Source organism: Pleurodeles waltl, chromosome 10 (genome assembly GCF_031143425.1).
Source record: "Pleurodeles waltl isolate 20211129_DDA chromosome 10, aPleWal1.hap1.20221129, whole genome shotgun sequence".
NCBI lineage: Eukaryota > Metazoa > Chordata > Amphibia > Caudata > Salamandridae > Pleurodeles > Pleurodeles waltl.
The window spans coordinates 761671970-761691765 of record NC_090449.1 but is presented as its reverse complement, the minus strand read 5'-3'; the positions used below and the strand labels follow the sequence as shown (position 1 = coordinate 761691765).

Here is a 19796-nt window from a genome sequence, read left to right as displayed (position 1 = left end):
ATTTAGATGGAATGGTGAAATAACTTTGGGTAAAAATTTTGGATTAGGTCGTAGGACGACCTTATTTTTATGTATTTGTATAAAAGGCTCTTGTGTTGTGAACGCTTGAATTTCACTTACTCTTCTTAGAGATGTAATGGCGATGAGAAAGGCAACTTTCCAGGTTAGGAATTGTATTCCGCAAGAGTGCATGGGTTCGAAAGGTGGGCCCATGAGTCTTGTTAGAACCACGTTTAGGTTCCATGAAGGAACAGGTGGTGTTCTTGGTGGTATAATTCTTTTAAGCCCTTCTATGAATGCTTTGATAACTGGTATCCTATACAAGGAAGTTGAATATGTAGTTTGCAGGTATGCAGATATTGCTGCAAGGTGTATTTTAATAGAAGAGAAGGCTAGCTTTGCTTTTTGTAAATGGAGCAAGTAATTTACTATATGTTTTGGAGTTGCGTGTAGTGGTTGTATCTGATTATGATGGCAGTACCAAACAAATCTTTTCCACTTACTTGCGTAGCAGTGTCTAGTGGATGGCCTTCTGGCCTGCTTTATGACTTCCATACACTCTTGGCTAAGTTGTAAGTGTCCGAATTCTAGGATTTCAGGAGCCAGATTGCTAGATTCAGCGATGCTGGGTCCGGGTGTCTGATCTGTTGGTTGTGTTGCGTTAACAGATCTGGTTTGTTGGGCAGTTTGATGTGTGGTACTACAGACAGATCTAGCAGTGTTGTGTACCAGGGTTGTCTTGCCCACGTTGGTGCTATTAAAATGAGTTTGAGTTTGTTTTGACTCAATTTGTTTACTAGGTAGGGAAGGAGAGGGAGAGGAGGAAAAGCGTAAGCAAATATTCCTGACCAGTTCATCCATAGGGCATTGCCTTGGGATTGCTTGTGTGGGTATCTGGACGCGAAGTTTTCGCATTTTGCGTTCTCTTTTGTTGCAAATAAGTCTATTTGTGGTGTTCCCCAGAGTGTGAAGTAGGTGTTCAGAATCTGTGGGTGGATTTCCCATTCGTGGACTTGCTGGTGATCTCGAGAGAGATTGTCTGCCAGCTGATTCTGGATCCCCGGAATAAACTGTGCTATTAGACCAATTTGATGGTGGATTGCCCACTTCCATATTTTTTGAGCTAACAAGCTTAACTGCGTTGAATGTGTTCCTCCATGTTTGTTTAGATAATACATCGTTGTCATGTTGTCTGTTTTGACAAGGATGTATTTGTGGGTTATGATTGGTTGGAAAGCTTTTAGTGCTTGAAAAACTGCTAATAATTCTAGATGATTTATATGCAGTTTTGTTTGATGTATGTTCCATTGTCCTCTTATGTTGTGTTGATTGAGATGTGCTCCCCACCCTGTCATGGAAGCATCTGTTGTTATTACGTACTGTGGCACTGGGTCTTGGAAAGGCCGCCCTATGTTTAAATTTATACTGTTCCACCATAGAAGCGAGAGGTAAGTTTGGCGGTCTAGCAACACCAGATCTAGAAGGTGACCCTGTGCTTGAGACCACTGTGAGGCTAGGCACTGTTGTAAGGGCCTCATGTGCAGTCTTGCGTTTGGGACAATGGCTATGCATGAGGACATCATGCCTAGGAGCTGTAGTATTGTTCTTGCTTGTATTGTTTGGTTTGGAGACATGTGTTGAATGACTCTGTTGAAATTGTGGATCCTTTGTGGAGTTGGCGTTGCTACTCCTTTTGTCGTGTCTATTATGGCTCCTAGATATTGCTGTACTTTGCTTGGCAGAATGTTTGATTTTGCAAAGTTGACGGTGAACCCTAGTTTGTAGAGGGTTTGTATGACTTGATTTGTGTGGTTTGAGCATTGTGTGAGCGAACTGGTTTTGATTAGCCAGTCGTCTAGATACGGGAACACATGTATTTGCTGCCTTCTGATGTGTGCAGCGACTACTGCTAGGCATTTTGTGAATACTCTTGGAGCGGTTGTTAAACCAAAAGGCAATACTTTGAATTGGTAATGTATTCCTTTGAATACAAACCTTAGATATTTCCTGTGTGATTGATGTATTGGTATATGGAAATATGCGTCCTTGAGGTCTAGGGTTGTCATGTAGTTGTGTTTTTTGAGCAATGGTAACACTTCTTGTAGTGTGACCATGTGAAAGTGGTCTGATTTGATGAATGTGTTTACTACTCTGAGGTCTAGAATTGGTCTCAGTGTTTCGTCCTTTTTTGGTATCAAGAAGTACAGTGAATAAACTCCTGTGTTTATTTGTGTGCTTGGTACTAATTCTATTGCATTTTTTTGCAGTAGTGCTTGAACTTCTATCTCTAGAAGCTGTGAATGGTATTTTGATAAATTTTGTGTTTTTGGTGGTATGTCTGGGGGGAATTGCAGGAATTCTATGCAATAACCATGTTGGATAATTGCTAGGACCCATGTGTCTGTAGTTATTTTGTCCCATGCTTCGTAATATTGATGTATCCTCCCCCCACTGGTGTTGTGTGGGAGGGGTGAGTGACGTGTGAGTCACTGCTTGTTGGTAGTGGTTTTGGGGCTTTGAAATCTTCCTCTATTCCTAGGGAATTGCCCCCCTCTATACTGGCCCCGAAAACCTCCCCTGTACTGTCCCTGGTAGGTGGGCGGTGCGGACTGTGAGGTGCTAGCTTGTGTGGCCTGACCCCGAAACCCTCCTCGAAAAGGTGTTTTGCGGAAGGCGTTATAAGATCCTCTGCTCTGCGGGGAGTAGAGTGCGCCCATGGCCTTGGCAGTGTCAGTGTCTTTCTTGAGCTTTTCTATGGCTGTGTCGACCTCCGGACCGAACAGAAGTTTTTCGTTTACTGGCATGTTAAGCACTGCCTGCTGAATTTCTGGCTTGAATCCAGACGTTCTGAGCCATGCGTGCCTACGGATGGTAACCGACGTATTAATGGTCCTTGCGGCCGTGTCTGCTGCATCCATGGAGGAGCGTATTTGATTGTTGGAAATGTTTTGACCCTCCTCAACAACCTGTTTTGCTCTTTTTTGCAGATCTTTTGGGAGATGTTCAATGAGATGCTGCATCTCATCCCAGTGGGCTCTGTCGTATCGCGCTAGCAGCGCTTGTGAATTTGCGATGCGCCACTGGTTTGCTGCTTGGACAGCAACCCTCTTCCCGGCTGCATCGAACTTCCTGCTTTCTTTATCTGGGGGAGGTGCATCCCCAGAAGTGTGTGAATTTGCCCGTTTTCTGGCAGCCCCTACCACCACAGAATCTGGTGGCAGCTGAGAGGTGATGAATACAGGGTCCGTAGGAGGCGCCTTATACTTTTTGTCCACCCTAGGCGTCACTGCCCTACTTTTAACTGGCTCCTTGAAAATGTCCTTTGCATGGCGTAGCATGCCTGGGAGCATCGGCAGGCTTTGGTAGGAGCTGTGTGTTGAAGAGAGGGTGTTAAATAAAAAATCATCCTCTACTTGTTCCGAGTGTAGTTCCACATTATGGAATAGTGCTGCTCTAGCCACCACTTGTGAGTAGGCTGTGCTGTCTTCCGGTGGTGATGGCCTAGTTGGGTATGTGTCTGGGCTGTTATCAGACACTGGTGCGTCGTACAAGTCCCACGCATCCTGATCTTGGTCATCGTGGCTCATGGCGGTGTGAGCTGGCGAATGTGACGGGGTGTAAGTTGGCGAAGCCGGAGTTACAGGTGGAGGCGAGGGAGGAGGTGTTACCTTTTGTGCTGTTTGTTGCTGAGGAGTAAACTGAAGCGTTCTCTTTCGTTTGACAGGTGGAAGGGTACTGATCTTCCCAGTCCCCTGCTGAATAAAGATACGCTTTTGCGTGTGATCCACGTCAGTGGATTGCAGTTCTTGTTCAAATCTATGTTTCTTCATTTGTGAAGACATAGAATGCTCTTCAGTATAGGAGCCTGAAACAGGGTCTGATGTCGCTTTTTTCGGCTCCGAAAACCCTGTTGATTGTTTTTTCGGCTCCGAGGTAACCTTCCTCTTTTTCTGTGCCGAAAATTCTTGGCCTCTATGGTCTTCGGCGCCACTGTCTCGGCGTCGATCCGTGTCGACACCGAACTCTCGGTGTCGATGCTTCTGTTTAGCACTCTCTCGGTCCCGAGGAGGCTGCGTGCCGGTGTCTCGACCGAAGTCGGACGATCTCGACACTGAATGGGCCTTTTTCGGTGCCGACTGTTGGTCACCGAGAATTTGGGTGGAGCCATGGCCGGTTGGCAGTGGCATCCCCTGGGCCTTCTTTCCTTTTTTAAGTTCTGATCTCGACGTCTTACTCACAGTTTTTGTAGAGTCTAGCTCGTCGGAGTCTGAATCCTGGATGGAAAAGGATTCCTCCTGTTCCTCTTCTGTCTCGAACTGTCGATGCTCCTTTGGCGTGGACGCCATCTGCAGTCTTCTCGCTCGACGGTCGCGCAGAGTTTTTCGGGACCGGAACGCCCGACAGGCCTCACAGGATTCTTCGCTGTGCTCGGGTGACAGGCACAGGTTACAGACCGAGTGTAGGTCCGTATAAGGATATTTGTTGTGGCATTCGGGGCAGAATCGAAACGGGGTCCGTTCCATCGGCGTTGTTCTCGACGCGGTCGGGCCGACTAGGCCCCGACGGGGTGCCGAAATCTACCCCGAAGGGCACCGAAGCGCTTCGATGTTCAACGCGTCGTCGTATGTGTCTATCTCGAACCGGATCGCAAAGATACCGTCGAAAATCTTCCGTCTTCAGCTATCTTTCCGTTCCGAAACTCGGAGCGACAGGAACACGTCCGAACCCGATGGCGGAAAGAAAACAATCGAAGATGGAGTCGACGCCCATGCGCAATGAGCACAGAAGGAGGAGTCACTCGGTCCCGTGACTCGAAAACACTTCTTCGAAGAAAAACAACTTGTAACACTCCGACCCAACACCAGATGGCGAGCTCATGCATACCATGTGTATCTACAGCGACAGATGCCATCGAACATGCAGTTCTCGCCACCCGATCGCGCTGATAAATTTGGATGCAAAAATCATCACAAAGGTCCTCACGAACCGGTTGTTGCCCCATAAGCTTTATCTTATTGACCCAGACCAAACAGGGTTTGTTCCATACTGCCAAGCAGCAGCAACAATCGGAAGGTACTTCACCTTGTGGAGAAGGCCAATTTCTGGACCATCCCTACGACTTTACTCTCTTGGTGCTGAAAAAGCATTTGACAAAGTTAATTGGGCTTTTCTCTTCAAGATGCTGGAGGCCATAGGGCTGAAACCCTGAGGGCTAACTTGTATATCGGCTAATTATCACTCTGTGAGCTCAAATCTTAGTGAATGGGGGGAGAGCCCTATGTGTAGGGGACTAGACAGAGGTGTCAATTTTCCCTGCTCCCGTTTGTCCTTGCAGCTGAACCACTGGTGATGATTGTATGGTGACAGGACGATATAGAGAGTATGCTATTCGGAGAGAACGGCATAGCATACATCTTTTTGCAGATGACATCCTGCTGTCGGTGACAAATCCTTTGCTTTAGATCCCGAAGGAAACAGAGGTTCTGAACACCTATGAAGTGGTATCTGGGTTCCAAGCGGGCCTTGAAAAATTGTGAGATGTTGGGCGACAGCCTGCTCTCTAATGTGTGCACTGAGCTCACTTCCCTGCTTCCCGTGCACTGGAATGAGGGCAGAGACCTTCAATATTTAGGGAAGCTCATCACTCCCAGTTTGCGTCAGCTTTTTCATAGCAATTATCCACACCTCTTTAGCGCCATTAATGACAACATGACACTCTGGAAACCCCTGTACCTTTCTTGGCTGAGTAGTCTGGCCGCTATCAAGAAGAATATGCTCCCCCGCTTGCAATTGCTCTTTCAGGCATTCCCAGTTAAACGTACCAGGCTGTGCCTTAAAAAGATTACTGAAGTCCATACACTTTTTCCATATGGAGAACTAGAGTGTCTCGAACAGTGCTGCGAGCATCTAAGCGCCGGGGGACTGATGCTCCCGGATATTACAAAGTTCTATCAAGCAGTCTAAATTCTGTGTTCTTTGAGTGGTCCCTTTGCAGAAGGTAACGCCACTGGGTCCATATGGAGGAAACGGTAATGGGTCAGGCACCATGGGCAGTACCGTGGTTGTGGAAGGCGGCTATGCCCATGGTTTATGTTTCTGGGATGCTGCAGACCACATTTTAGATACAGGACATGCTCATTAGAACCTTCCTCTTAACTTCTTTCCCCTCTCTTTTCACATCACTATATGACAACAAAGACTTTTCTCCAAGATTTGGTTGTGGGGGAGGGGGTGGGGTGTTTCAGTCCTGGTCTGAACGTGGTGCAGAATGCAGCGAGATATGTAACATGGTGGTAAAAGTATGGACTTCTTGAACAGCAAGAAACACTTTTCTCTAGCCGGGACACAGATAATGAGATATTGTCAACTACGTCATTGGGTCCTTTTTCCTCCCAATAAAATAGCAGCTAATCACCCCTTGACCTGATGGGAGCAAGCTTTTTCAATCTATACCAGCCCGAAGGTCCTTATATCCAAGATTTATTCACTACTGATGGAAGGAGGATCCAGACTGGTCCTATATGAAACGCTGGGCCAGATATTTAACACACCCCATCCTTGTGTAAGAGTGTACAACAGAGGGAATCCCTGTATAAAGTAATAACACTATGGTAGACTACACCGTACTAACTGTAGCATATGTATGTCCAGTCAGATGGGTTGGTGTTGGAGAAGGTGTTTTTTTTTTAGAAGGAAGTCCTTAGTCATGTCAAGGGAGTGGTGGGCTATCCTTTGCACCCAGACCAGAGACCCATGATTTTGGGACTTTGACCTGTAGAATAGGATACCATGATGAAGGGCTAGTAGCGACTATTCTTTAATATACTTCTGGCTGCGAAACAGCTTATTGCTCAGAAATGGAAGTCACTCAGGATTCCTACAATCTACGAATGGGCAGAAAAGTTACGGGCAATACTGAACATGGAGAAGTTAATGTGGGGGCTCCATGATATGGCATATACATTTCACAATCAATTTCAATCCCTGGTCGAAAATCTTGGAACAGCGGCGCCGGGTCTAGGGTGTCCAAGATTGTTGCATTCCCTCAGATTTATGGGGTAAGGTGGGGCTACTGGGGCTATGAACGCACAATGAGAATACCTTTTTCAGCCATGGGATGGTGTGGAACCAATAGAACTATTGAGGATTTATTGGGCGGGAGAAATAAGTCATCTGTTTTCGTTTTTAAAACGTGAAATGTTTAGTTCTAAAGGACTGCTTGCTTGCGGTGGCCATGTGATGTTCTATGCACTAAACCTGGTTGTGTCTACATTACCTTCTGTTATTTCAATAAAATACAGATGAAAAAAACTGAGCATTCAAATCAGTTTCAGGGGACCCTACCAGAGCTTCTGAGGTGTCACTGAAGGATGTGAATGGGTTACTTTTTGTGCAACAACTTATGCTCTCAAACTGCGCACAGTACACTGTTAAAGAAAGCCTTCATGTTTCCATACAGAAGCACAAACTCACCAGATGCCAATGGTTTAGGCACTATCATTGTGTTTCTTAACGAACCAGATATCAAAGAGCTTATTTTTAAGAAGGCAGCAAACCTCAAATGAGTTCACTCACTTCTAGATATATCCTTTAAAACACAGCCCTGAAACAAGATTTTCCACGAGATGCATCATGATGCGGTTGGGTAACCCATATTTATGTGTTATCCCCGCCTGACTAAAAGTATATTTTAGGGACAAGATCAGTCTTTAATCAGCCTGAAGCAGTGCAGTCACTCATTCAGGAAATTAAAAAAGCCATGACTGCTTTAAAGTTCATCCTATATCTGAAACAATGTAATCGTGAGTTTTAACTATGTACCAGCACTCCCTTAAACCTCTTATGGGCAGGAGGGCGTGGTAGGGCAATCATAAGGTTATTGTTGGTGGTTGACACGAGGTCACTTGCTTTTTGGTCTGTGTGTCCCTGAGGTCCCCTCTGTCTGTTTCCACTTCTGTCCTGGACCCAAACTGACCTTTCATGGGGTGTTTGGGTCTCGTTGCCCTTATGGCACTTGAGGCAAAGCACTGGATTGCTTCTGCTTGTCCAGCACTAAAATAATTAAAGGTGATTATTAGACTTCAGGACCAGATGGGTGCCGCTAACAATTTGTAATGTGTGGAAACAGGCCTCCCAATCAACGGGACAATTTGTATTACTAAGGGACACACAGATCATTTTCCAGATTATATTATTTCCTGATACCCAGTACTGACGTAACTGCATTAGTACAAGTGCAAATACAGGCCTGACTGACCATTTACTGGTAGAGTTAGTCCTTGAACAGTGATTGGGAACAAGTAGAATAGGCTGACACCTTAGCACAAGGCGATTGACAGATGCAGAATTTAAATCCTGTTTTACCAATGAGGTGGTGGGAAGTGCTGTAGGGAAAGAATTATCAGGTACACAGCAGAACAAACAAGGCACCAGCAAAATGAGGTAGGGCAGATGCTGTTGCAAAGACTTGCAGATTTGGATGTTTGTCCCTTTTTAATTTTCACCAGCACTTCATTCACTATAGGGACAAAAAGATGCTCTTCTTCACAATGTAGATTTGAAAGTGCATCAGCAGAACCACACACCGTGTGCCAAACATGGCGTATTTACCACAAGCAAAATCTGGAAGGGATTATTCTCCTTAACTATCTCCAGGGAATTCAATACCATCTGAACAGAATCCTTCGGCCGCCCCCAACAGACACCACTTCTCAATATCTTCTTTATTTTGCGTACGGTAAAAGCAGAAATGCTGAAGTTGATGACTGTATTTTGATGCGCAAGTAAATGTTACTTACCTTCCCCCTAACAATATTTCTTGTAGGGACAATCTTCCAGGCAATTATGCTATTCCCCAGGCATCAGACTCATCCAGAAAAAGATCTTCACTGTAGCACCTCTGTAGCCTCCCCCACCCTCAGGTGGCATCATTCGGCTCCAACTACAACTCCACTCATTGGACACAAGTTCACCATATACAAAGGCACCATCTATATGCAGACATCAGTTCCTGATATTATTTTCCATACAGTAGTGAGCCGTGAAGCTAGGAACCAAGAGGAACCAGGAAAGCATCAACAACAGTAAAAACACAAAACATGTTGGCATACCTTGGTATCTTATATAAAGGCTTATCAGGAGAAGAGTGAAGAAAAGGAAGGGCAGCCCAATAATCCCTACTGAGCTTGGGTAACAGCATCAACTGATTTAAATGGCCTACAAGGATATCATTTACAATATAAATTATACAGGACATTAGGAGACAAACATTGACGCACACTACACTACACTACTTAAAGGTCAATCATCACTGGAACATACTCTACATCACAAGGATACTCTCAATGTAATGTTCCTTGAATCAAGAATGGAGTTGACACACTTCTGTCTTACAAATGGACTGTGTTTAATGATGTACAACTAACACACTGGATAGATGTACGTTTATTGCTTTGTCCAAACCTCATAAAAATGTAGTTGTGCGACTTTTGTCTGAAATTTAGTACACACACAGTGATTTTAATAACATAACTTTTGCATGCCTGTTCTTTCATTTACTTTGGGGTTTCTCATTGCTTTGAAATGTTCTCAATTAATTCTAATTGTTTGCTTTGATGCACCACATTTCATAGACGCATACCTATTTACTAATAAATATAATTATTTTCTTAAAAGATCCCTTAGTAGGCCATTTACTTAAGTTTATCAAGAAAGAAGGCAACTTGGTAGAAGATTATGGATCCACCAGAAACACCATTACAGATTGCTGGATAAATCTTCCTGCAGATTCCTCATCTTTAGAACGTGTGCCAAAGCAATACACTTGAGGTGAGAATAAATAGGGCTTATTAACCATGGAAATAATGCTAAAAGCCCTGGGAAAACATCCACGGCTGATTGCTTAGGATGTGAGGCAATATTTAAAGTAAACTTATGCTGGCAAGTCCAGCTGTCTACCTGGGCGTTGTGGCAAAGGACCAGCTGTAAAGTATACCAAAAAGTGATGGATGGAGTGCTTGAATTAAACTCAGCCACTTGTAATAACTCAGGCCTCATCCCAGTACATTGTTATTTTGCATACCATGCCACATCAGTTTGACTTAGCTATATGCAAATATGTCTTGATCCTGCTCCAATCAGAAGAACACCATTCTTACAGTCAAGCCAGGTCTTCCTCGAAACAGAACACAAGCAACCCAGGACTGGGTTTGCCCTAGTTTTGGCTCATCAGCTGGGTACAGCTCGGTTCCAATGACAGTGTGAATGGGGCCCAAGTCTGGGCATACCAGTAACGATTGGTTAGGATGTTACCCTGGGTGATTGACTGTCAGTGGTTAGACAAACTGCAAGCATTACGCCCATCTCCCTTTGTGTGTTTCATGTACCAGACCAGCTCTGGTGGAAGTAGCCATGATCCCAGTAAAGTGGAGTCTCTCTTGGAAAATACACAGGATGGCTCAAGACTAAATGGTTCTCCTTTAAAGCCCGCAAAGAGCTCATCATCCACTCTGTCCTGTCATTTTCAGTAAATGCAGCACAAGAATGCAATCCAGTCTATGTTTTCTCTTCTCCTTAGAGGGAGAAGAACAAGTTGGGAGAGTGATGATGGAAGAGTAACAGACTTGGCCACATGGCAGGCTGAAACCACCTTGAGTAAGAAGGCCAAGCAAGTAGGCAGGACAAATTTGCCAGGGTTAAATATTGACAGGTAGACTAACAGAGAGGGCCTTAAGTTCTCTAACCATACATGCAGATGTTATTTAATTAACAACAAATGTCTTTAGAGTAAGAAGTCTAAGTGGACAACTGTGCATCTGAACAAAAGGTGATAGTATCAAGATCCTACCATTGAACATTGTAAGGAGGAGGAGGAGGAAACAGGTAAAGCAAACCTTTCCGAAACCATGCCATTTAGGGTGACTTACACAACCAAAGCTTATCAGGGAGACGCATGAAAGTCAATAGGGTAGCCAGGTAACTCTTGAGTAGCCACCACCAGCCTCTGCTGTGTGTAAAACAGGACGAAAAAAAATGTTTTTCCACTGATCTGTTCCAGCATCCCACAAATTGATTTTGGAATGAACTTTCTGCTAAAAGGATGTTTGCCACGTCATGGGGAGAACAAAAGGACTATCTAGCACTACTGAATCTCTCCATGTGTAGCCACAGCATTTGATGACTGCAGCAGAAGATGACAATGACGGAGTGCTTATTTCCCACAGATAAACAATCTAGATCTTCTCTGCCCAATCCAGGGTGATCAGGATTGTGGTTACATTATGTTCCTGCAAATTCCGAAGGCCGTTCAGCAGCAGCGGAAATGCTGGGAACAAGTAGAGCAGGCCCTATGACCACTTGAACGTGAAAGCATGCTTCAGGGAACTTTTCAAAGGGAAGTGTATAACACAAAACTAAGGGCATTTCATATTATGGACCATGGAGAAGAACACTAAGGATGGACAACACAATATGGAGAAGATCATCTCTGTCAGTTTGGGATGTAGTTCCCACTTATGGTCCTCCAGAGGAAGGCAAGAGACAGCATCATCTCTATCACTTAGAGACTCTAGTGGGAAGGTTTCCCTTCACTGCACCCACTGCCACAGACGAATCCTCTTCAACAGAGACTGGACAATACCATACAAACCTGTCTGCAGAGATGATGGGGTGTGGTGGTGTTATCGGACGGGATCTTAATGGCACACCTTCATACTGAAAGAAGAAAAACCTTGAGGGCAGGGCAGCCCACCATCAGCCCAGATGACTTCTGTTCAGGCACCAGCCCAAAGACAACCAAAGGTCTCCCATCATCATGGCATCCAAATGACCGCCCCCCACCCAGGAAAGAAGAGACACTGACGCAAGTAGCCCATATGTGCAGAGGGAAGAACAGATGACCAACAAAGATTGGAGGGATCCATCCACCAGTAATCATCTAGGTGAAATGAAAAAGATCTGCACTTCAGCAGACAGACTTCCCCTTGGGGTTGGGGGAGCTCTGCCGCCACAAGCACATCATCACAAACCTGACCTGCCACCAGGTTTAAAGAACAAACAGGATGCATGAGACCGGGCAAACTTAAGAACTGCAGTCAGAGGTGGCTTTGAGTCACAAATCTGAGAATCATTTCTCCAATATCTATGAATCCTCTGTGGAGGAAAGGCCTTCCTGAGGGTGATGTCAAGCAACGCACCTAGAAAGGTCAACCACTGAGGTGAGCTTTTGGGTGTGGATGGTAAAGTCCAAGTCATGCAGGGAAAACATTGTGGACTTTAGATATTCACTGGCCTGGGGCAATGACTGTACCTTCAATTGCCAGTTGTCCAACTACAGAAATATGTTCAGCACAATAATCACATCAAAGAGCTATGGTTAAAGACAGAAGGCTACTCAAAACCCCTACTGAACATTCCCTCAACAGTCGCAGAGAAAAAGTACCTCAATTCTAGCATACCAATTATATTGGATGAGGAGGCCTCCCTCACTAGTTGTGGCATGCTTCACCATCGGTGACCTTACCTTCTGGTAAGACGATACTACCAGGGAGGATGTGTGGGCCACAATCATCTCCGTGAATCCACAGAAACCAACAGCACTTTCTGAAAACATGAGACATGGTTGTCAGTCAGACGGCAAAACATCTAACTGGGTAGTACTGGGGTCACCAAAGTGAACCTCAGGTAATGTATGTGAGCATGGAGAACTAGAAGATGGAAGTAGGAATCCTAGAGGTTCAGAGACATCAGCCAATGTACTGTATTCAGGCCCAAAAGAACTTGGTTCAGAGGCAGCATTTGTCCTGCTGAGTGCAATAATCCAGGATGGGTCTCAGACCCAAGTCCTTCTTGGGGACCAAGAATTAAAGGTAGTAAAATACTGTGCTCCTTTCTTCTAGAGACAGCGCTTCAATGGGTCCTCTGATAAGCAGCGCAAGGACTTCTGCAACCAGAACTGAGGCTTAAGTCAGAGAACATGGCCTTCCTGAAGGAAAAATTAGATGGGAGAAGAAAGGTAGGGCATAGTAATTGCATATGAACTGTCCATTGTGATAGGATCTTCTGCATGCGATAGCAAGCTTTTGACAAACCCCCACCCCACCTCAAAACTAGCAATATATTTGATGAGATATCTCAACCAGCTGAGTGTGTCATTTCTGGTGGGATTACGGAGTTATGGAGTATCTCCTAATCTCTAGGTATAGCTAATGGAGCTGGCTCACAGGCAAAGTCCGGTTCATTGAACTGTTCAAAGGCCTGCTTTTGCTCAAAAGCTCCAGAGAGCAGGAGGGATTTGTCAAGAAAATGAAGCTTGACTTCAAAAGATAAGGCAATGAGAGCAGCCTGGATATCTCGTGAATGTTGACAGAGCATCCAGGCATGTCAGAGTAACGTGATGCCTGCACCAATGAACCATGCCAAGATTATAGGCAGAATACAAGCTGCACACGGATTCTGTTTTGAGGCATCCTCCTGTAAGCTTACAACTGCCAGTTTATGCAATTCTTACAAGGCATGGACATGCCAGTCCAGCACATATAGCATTCAATGCACAAAGAGCAAGTCTGCCTCAAAGCAAAATCTATCGGCCTATGCCATCCAGGTTTTTCAATGAAAGATTCCCTGTACCTAGGACTGTACGAAAGGCACTGGGGTTCTGGTTAGAAAACTAAGCCTGAACCACCAAGCTCTCAGGTGGCCGATTAGAGCATAAGAATTCTGAGTCACCTGAAGTTGGCCAATGATGTCCTTGACTCCAAATCATCCAGGGAATGGGACAGTTCCTTGAGGAAGAAAATGATTTCTTCTTTCTATAGAACTTTATGTTTTTTAATCAAAGACTTTTTGGGAGATGGTTCACTCAAAAAATTACTTCCTGTAAGAAAAGGGGTATGCTTGGCTGTGTCCCTCCAGGACAATATTAACTTGACCTCACGCTGCATGGTGGCCTTAGGGTGGATTCTGAAATAAATTGCAGGCCACACCAAAACCTCACGTGCAGATGTCGAGAAGATCTAATTAAGGCATTTACTTATGCCATTTATAGCAGGGTTTAATTACTGATGTCTTCTAAGGAGACATCTGATCAAGTCAGTATCAAACTAAAACTAAGAAAAAAATTGCCAGTGAAGTGCCAAGAGTCAACGTTGAACCATGATGAAGAGGAGCTGGAAAAACAGAACTGAAGTGAGCACGCAAACTGGTGTCTTTTCTATACCAGTGATGTCATGTCCAGCAGGTAGAGATGCAGACTGAACTGCATCATACTGTTGTGTAGCCATTTTAGTTATAGCTCCATGCACGTTAGTTTAACACACTAGGCCACTGTGCACTTTGACCTAGATATATTTTATTCAGCTTCACATTATTATTTTTACAATAACCAATTTCACGGTCTTGTTTTATTTTTCATCTATCTAATTGTTTTTGCTTAGCTCAACACTGTGTTCTCAAACAAGACATTCTTGATCACTTTGTGCTTCAGTCAAGGCTACAGTTTGGTACATTGCCGGTGAACGTGAACAGTGAAGTATTTTTGTTCTAATGTATTGGGATTTTTGCTCATCATGAAGATCGACTTGTAAATCAACCTGTGCTGTAGAATGCTTTGTTGTGGTTGCTGACTTTTGCATCCAGATTGCCAGTTTTCTAGTTTGTCGTGCCACAGATGTTCGATCTTGACATTAAGTACTTTGTTCGTTTTTCAACTTCTGAACACACTGGAGACAACATTTTTGATGAGGAAAACTGTCTCCGATATGGACAAATGGGCTCCCTACACCCCTAAAACTGACATCACAACCAGATCTACATTGGATGAACTATCGATCAGTGTTTCTCTCTAGAGGGGGAACAAAAATGGCCCATCTGGAAAGATTGGACTGTAGTCACACCTCACCTATAAAAATTATGTGAGATGACAGGTTGTTATTATGCCACTCAATTTGGCTTTTAGGAATGGCCGTGGTGAATTGTGGGGAACGTTTTAGAGCCTAGCAAGCAATGGCTGGTCCACCTTATCTTGGGTAAACTGCATACAAAACAGATCTTAAATGCTGAAAGGACTAATGTCCAATCTCTTTTGGGACTCTGCAGAAATATTTTGGCAAAGCGCATGCGAGGTTGTTGGCAAATACAAACCAAAAGTATTTCCAGCAATGTTATTCATAAGCCCATGACATACTAATCTGGGTTTTGCTGTTTGACAGACTGGGCACATCCCTTAATCTGGTGGAGGTGGTTACATGTATGTAAAAAAGAAAAATCTTGCGGATCAGCTTTGACAAAAAGAAGGAGATACTTTTGAGGTCTGAGAGACAGCTTAGCCAAAACATGGCCACATATAATGCAATGGACTTTGACATTGACAGTAGAGTCAATATTTTAAACATCTGTTTCAAAGACTTCCAAAGCAGTGACACTGGAGTGAAGTAGATGGAAGATTATTGATCACAAAGAAGTAAATAATGTGAACATAAAAACTGTTCTTAGCACACTGAAATTTTAAATCAGTTAACTTGTCATGGGAGATGTATTCACTGCCTGACAATGAAGGTTTCAGTGAAGGTTTTAGTCCTTCTGATTAACCCAACCCCCGACCTCACCCCCTTAAAGACAAGTGGGCTTCAAGAAGCAGCCCTTTTCAACAGCTAGATACTTAACGTTCAACAAATGAAACTTCAATACCAGAGGGCCTGAATGCACATTACTATATTTTTTAATATATAATTCAGGTTCTCTAGGACAGGTATTGGACAGCACTATGAAGAAACTCTAAAGAATAAACGTGCCTACATGTGTATCTGAAGCTTAAAGAAAGATGTATGCTGGACCTACATCATAACCTTGGTCAATACATGAAACATGCATATGTATCAATCATAGCACCTTCATGTATGATAAGAAATGAAAACATTTGATAAAGGGCAAATGGTGGCCTGGCTACGCTCATGGATTACTGACAGACATCCCTCCTTTTATCATTACTGTGATTAGTCTGAGTATTCTGTCAGAATCCTTGTGACATGTTCACATTTGGCCTTAGAAACAAAAATGAGTCTTGTCTTCCTGTGCAGATGGAAAGTGGGCCAGCAATTTGAGCTGCACTGTGGTTGTGGTAGTGGTGCATGATAAATTATTGTACAAGTTTACCTCTTTGTTAACAGATTTAGGTTTTTTACTTTGCATCCACACAACATAGAACAAACCCACAGCATGCACATGGATCCACACACACAGGCACCCATTTTCAAATTCAAGGGTACTGTTGTGCAGACTAATAAACATAGGAATCAATGAGGGCAAATCAAAATGAATATATAATCACATGCAGAAGCGGCACCCTCGTTGATTTACTGTTGAGGGGCACAATGGGATAAACATCATGGGAGCATGTGAAGATGTGCAACAGCAGTACACAATAAAGTGTAACAGGAGCACAATGTACAATGGCGACCCATGGTAATGCGTAGTAGTTTGGCGCACAACAATGTCAAAGATCTCAACCTGCACCATGTCAGGCAGTAGTAGCTCCTCCAGCCCTGTTTTTCCTTAGCATTTGTAGGTTTCAGGTATTTTTCCCCTTTACAAATACCGGTCAAATGCAAGAATGCAAAGAAACAAAACACATCTAACACACTCTTACGCCTGAAATTTTAGAAGACTGATTTTTCAACCTTTGTAATGTGTTTTAGTGATTCAGTACCAGATGAAGGGAACAACTTATGGGAAAATATCACATTGGCAATATGACCTAATTAAAATACCCTGTTTTATACAGGCATGCATGTACACAGCTAATACATATGTATGTGCTTCGACTGTCCAGTTTGTTCTAACTTATTGTAGGAAAGTGCCCCATGTTGGCATGGCCATCCCCACTTTTTGCCTGGTGTTTGAAGCAATTTTCACTAACGTGCACTGGGTTTCTGCTAACCAGGTCTCTAATGCCAGATCTCTTTGCCTAACACAGTGCAATTGCTCACCATTTGCCAATACCTTCAACACTGCTGTAAGTCCCTGGTGGGTGGTACCCCTGGTACCTAGGGTATGGGTTCTAAAGAGATCCCTAAGAGCTGCAGCATCTATTGTGCCACCCTATGGGACTCCTCAGCACACTCAAGCAAACTGCTGTTGCAGTCTGCGTGTCATGGTGCAGAGAAAAGTGAAAACATGACCTGGTGCATCTCCTGTGTGCCACGCCTACAGACACTACATGCAGTAAAGGTAAGCTCACCCCTACAGCAGGCCTTACAGCCCTAAGGCAGGATGCACCATACTACATGTGTGGACATATCTGCTCATGCAGATATGTCCCTATGATGTCTAAGCCGACAACTGAACGGGGAAGGCATTTTAAATACAAGTGCTAGACACTGGTAATTATGAGTTCCCCAGCTACATGATGGCTTCACTGAAACACCAGATGTTTGTTAACAAACATATCGTATTAATATGCCCACACTGATTCCAGTGTTGGATTTATTATTACATGCATCTAGAGGGCATCTTAGAGGTGACCCTAAAAACCTATCAACTACTGGTGTACTGGCTGACTGGTCCTGACCAGCCTGCCAGCGCAGACTAGTTTCTGACCCACTGAAGGTGAGAGCCCAAGCTCTCGGAGGTGGGAAACAAAGTCTATTCTGGGCAGAGGTGTTACCACCTCCTCCAAATAGGATGGCTATCAGCATATCAAGGCAGGAGGCTCCAAAGGCCTCTTCCACCTTTGTTATGCAACCCCAGCTTCCCCAGTCAGTGCAGATGCCACCCACCTGGCCGGGTCCATTTGGAACCAGGACAGGCGGGAAAATGAGGTAGCCATGAGGCATGTTCCCTTTGAGGCTAGTTCCACCACTAAGGTGGGCTACCTGATGCAGACACCAAACTTAGGACTCGACCATTTTGGCTTTTGGTGGACTTAGGCTCACTGGTAAAGGTTATGCCCACTCCCTCCAGGAAGGGGACATATAAAGGGTGTAGTCACCCTAAAGGTAAGCAGCCCATGGGCTACTACCTGTCATTCTGCTTAATGCCCCTAAACTGAGTATTTAGGAGGCACCCCTCATGCCACCAGCTCAGATTAGACAGATCCAGAAGAAGAGGACAAAGAAGAGCCGTAAGATAGCAAGAACTGAAGACTTGCTGTGGACTTTTGGTGCCAAAACTCTGCATGCACCATTCTCGAAAATAGCAACAACGTGACTTGTCCTACAGCTGAGCATCTGCCCAGAACCCCAGTAGACTGCCAGCCCTTCACAAATTGCCAGTAATCTGCCTTGGAGTAGAGGAGCTACTCCCCTGGCACCAGAGCAGCAGAGTACGGTCCACCATCTTGCAGCTTCCTGGCCAGCCCGATGCTGCAACCGCCCAGGAAGATATACCTGTGCCCCAAGGTCAGACCCAGTTGATCCACCAAGTATGAAGACATCAGGACCAACTGGAGCCACACAGCACTAATCCCCAAGGCACCAGGCCCCTTGCAACAAAACAAGCCCATGTTACTCCAATCTGTAGTCCCACTGCACTGAGACAAAGCAGTAATCAAGGGACATCACAACCAGAGAGACCCACTTCCGGAGTGGCCCAGGTGTCCTGCTTTTGCACCCTCAAATGGCAAGACTGACAACCGCAAGGACCTTTGGCGCACCAAGCCCAGCTGACCTGTCTACTTTGCAACCAAGTGCCCTAGCCTGGGTACCCAATAACCGGCGTTGCTTTCTTGCTCCCAGGACCCTGGTGACCTGGGCTCCCAGACTTGTCCTCAAGACCTCCTCTGCAGCCTGTTTCCAGATGCTCTCCCCCCCTCCCCCCCTTACCCCCTCCTGTTTCCACCAGTATAGCACACAGAGCTATCAACCCGACCAGTACCTCTGCATCCGGACACCCCAGGGCAGGTCACGAGTACCTGCTGGAGGCACTTTGATTTGAACCTTGGACCCCTATTAGCCTAAGTCCCGAAGGAGACACACACAACCCTTGCATAAAGACAAATTAAAGTGAACATTTTACTTACCTATAAAAAAACTTTTTTTTTTTTTGTTGTTTTAAACAATATTTAAAAAAGTACTTGACAACGAAGTTTTTGGTAGCAAGGTACCACAATTTACATTAAAATTCGTGTTAGTTTTCTAAATTGGTTTTGGGTTTATTCTTGAGTGTGTCTCACACATATTGATGGCTTAGCATTACCCTCCGCTAAGCCTAAATTGCTCATCCACACAACCACAAAAGAGCATCTAATGTTGTAATTTGTGCCTCTACAAACCAATAGGGGTTTGTCTGGACTCCTTACAGGGTGTACCTCGTTTTGGTCCACTATGTGAAGGGCAGGCTTCCTACAGTCATGTTACCACCACCTAAGAAGTTAACACATATCTTCTCTGGTGCACACTCTGTACATGCGGCAGCTCAAGAGATCGCCTTGAATGTTCTATCCCGTCAGAAGAAGGGAGAAAATCAGCAGTAACTTTCTGTGTGCACTTTAAAAAAAAACTGAAAACAACACTGTGCAAAGACCTTATGTAATGACACTGGAGTGCGGCATCGCCCAGCCCCCATTCCCTCACTCCACTGAAAGGGTACAGAAGTTGGTGGGATTTGCAAAGTGGACAGGCTGCTAGAGGGAGCACCGAACGACAGAGTTTAGAGTTTGAGTCTGAAGGCTCTATAGGGTACATGGAGTGCACTGTACGACTTGTCATATTAGCTTTTAAGTCAAAACTGATTAAACAATGGCTTAAAACTGCAGGCTGCAACAAATTTCTGTAAAATAATAGAATATGGATTTGTGAAGAAAT

At 44.6% G+C, this 19796-nt stretch overlaps 1 protein-coding gene across 23 annotated transcripts in view; it reads right to left on the bottom strand.

Moving 5' to 3' along the window:
- The window catches only part of ABI1 (abl interactor 1), a 343205-nt gene that overhangs the window by 103473 nt on the left and 219936 nt on the right, over positions 1 to 19796 (bottom strand). The gene's annotated exons all lie outside the window — the stretch shown is intronic.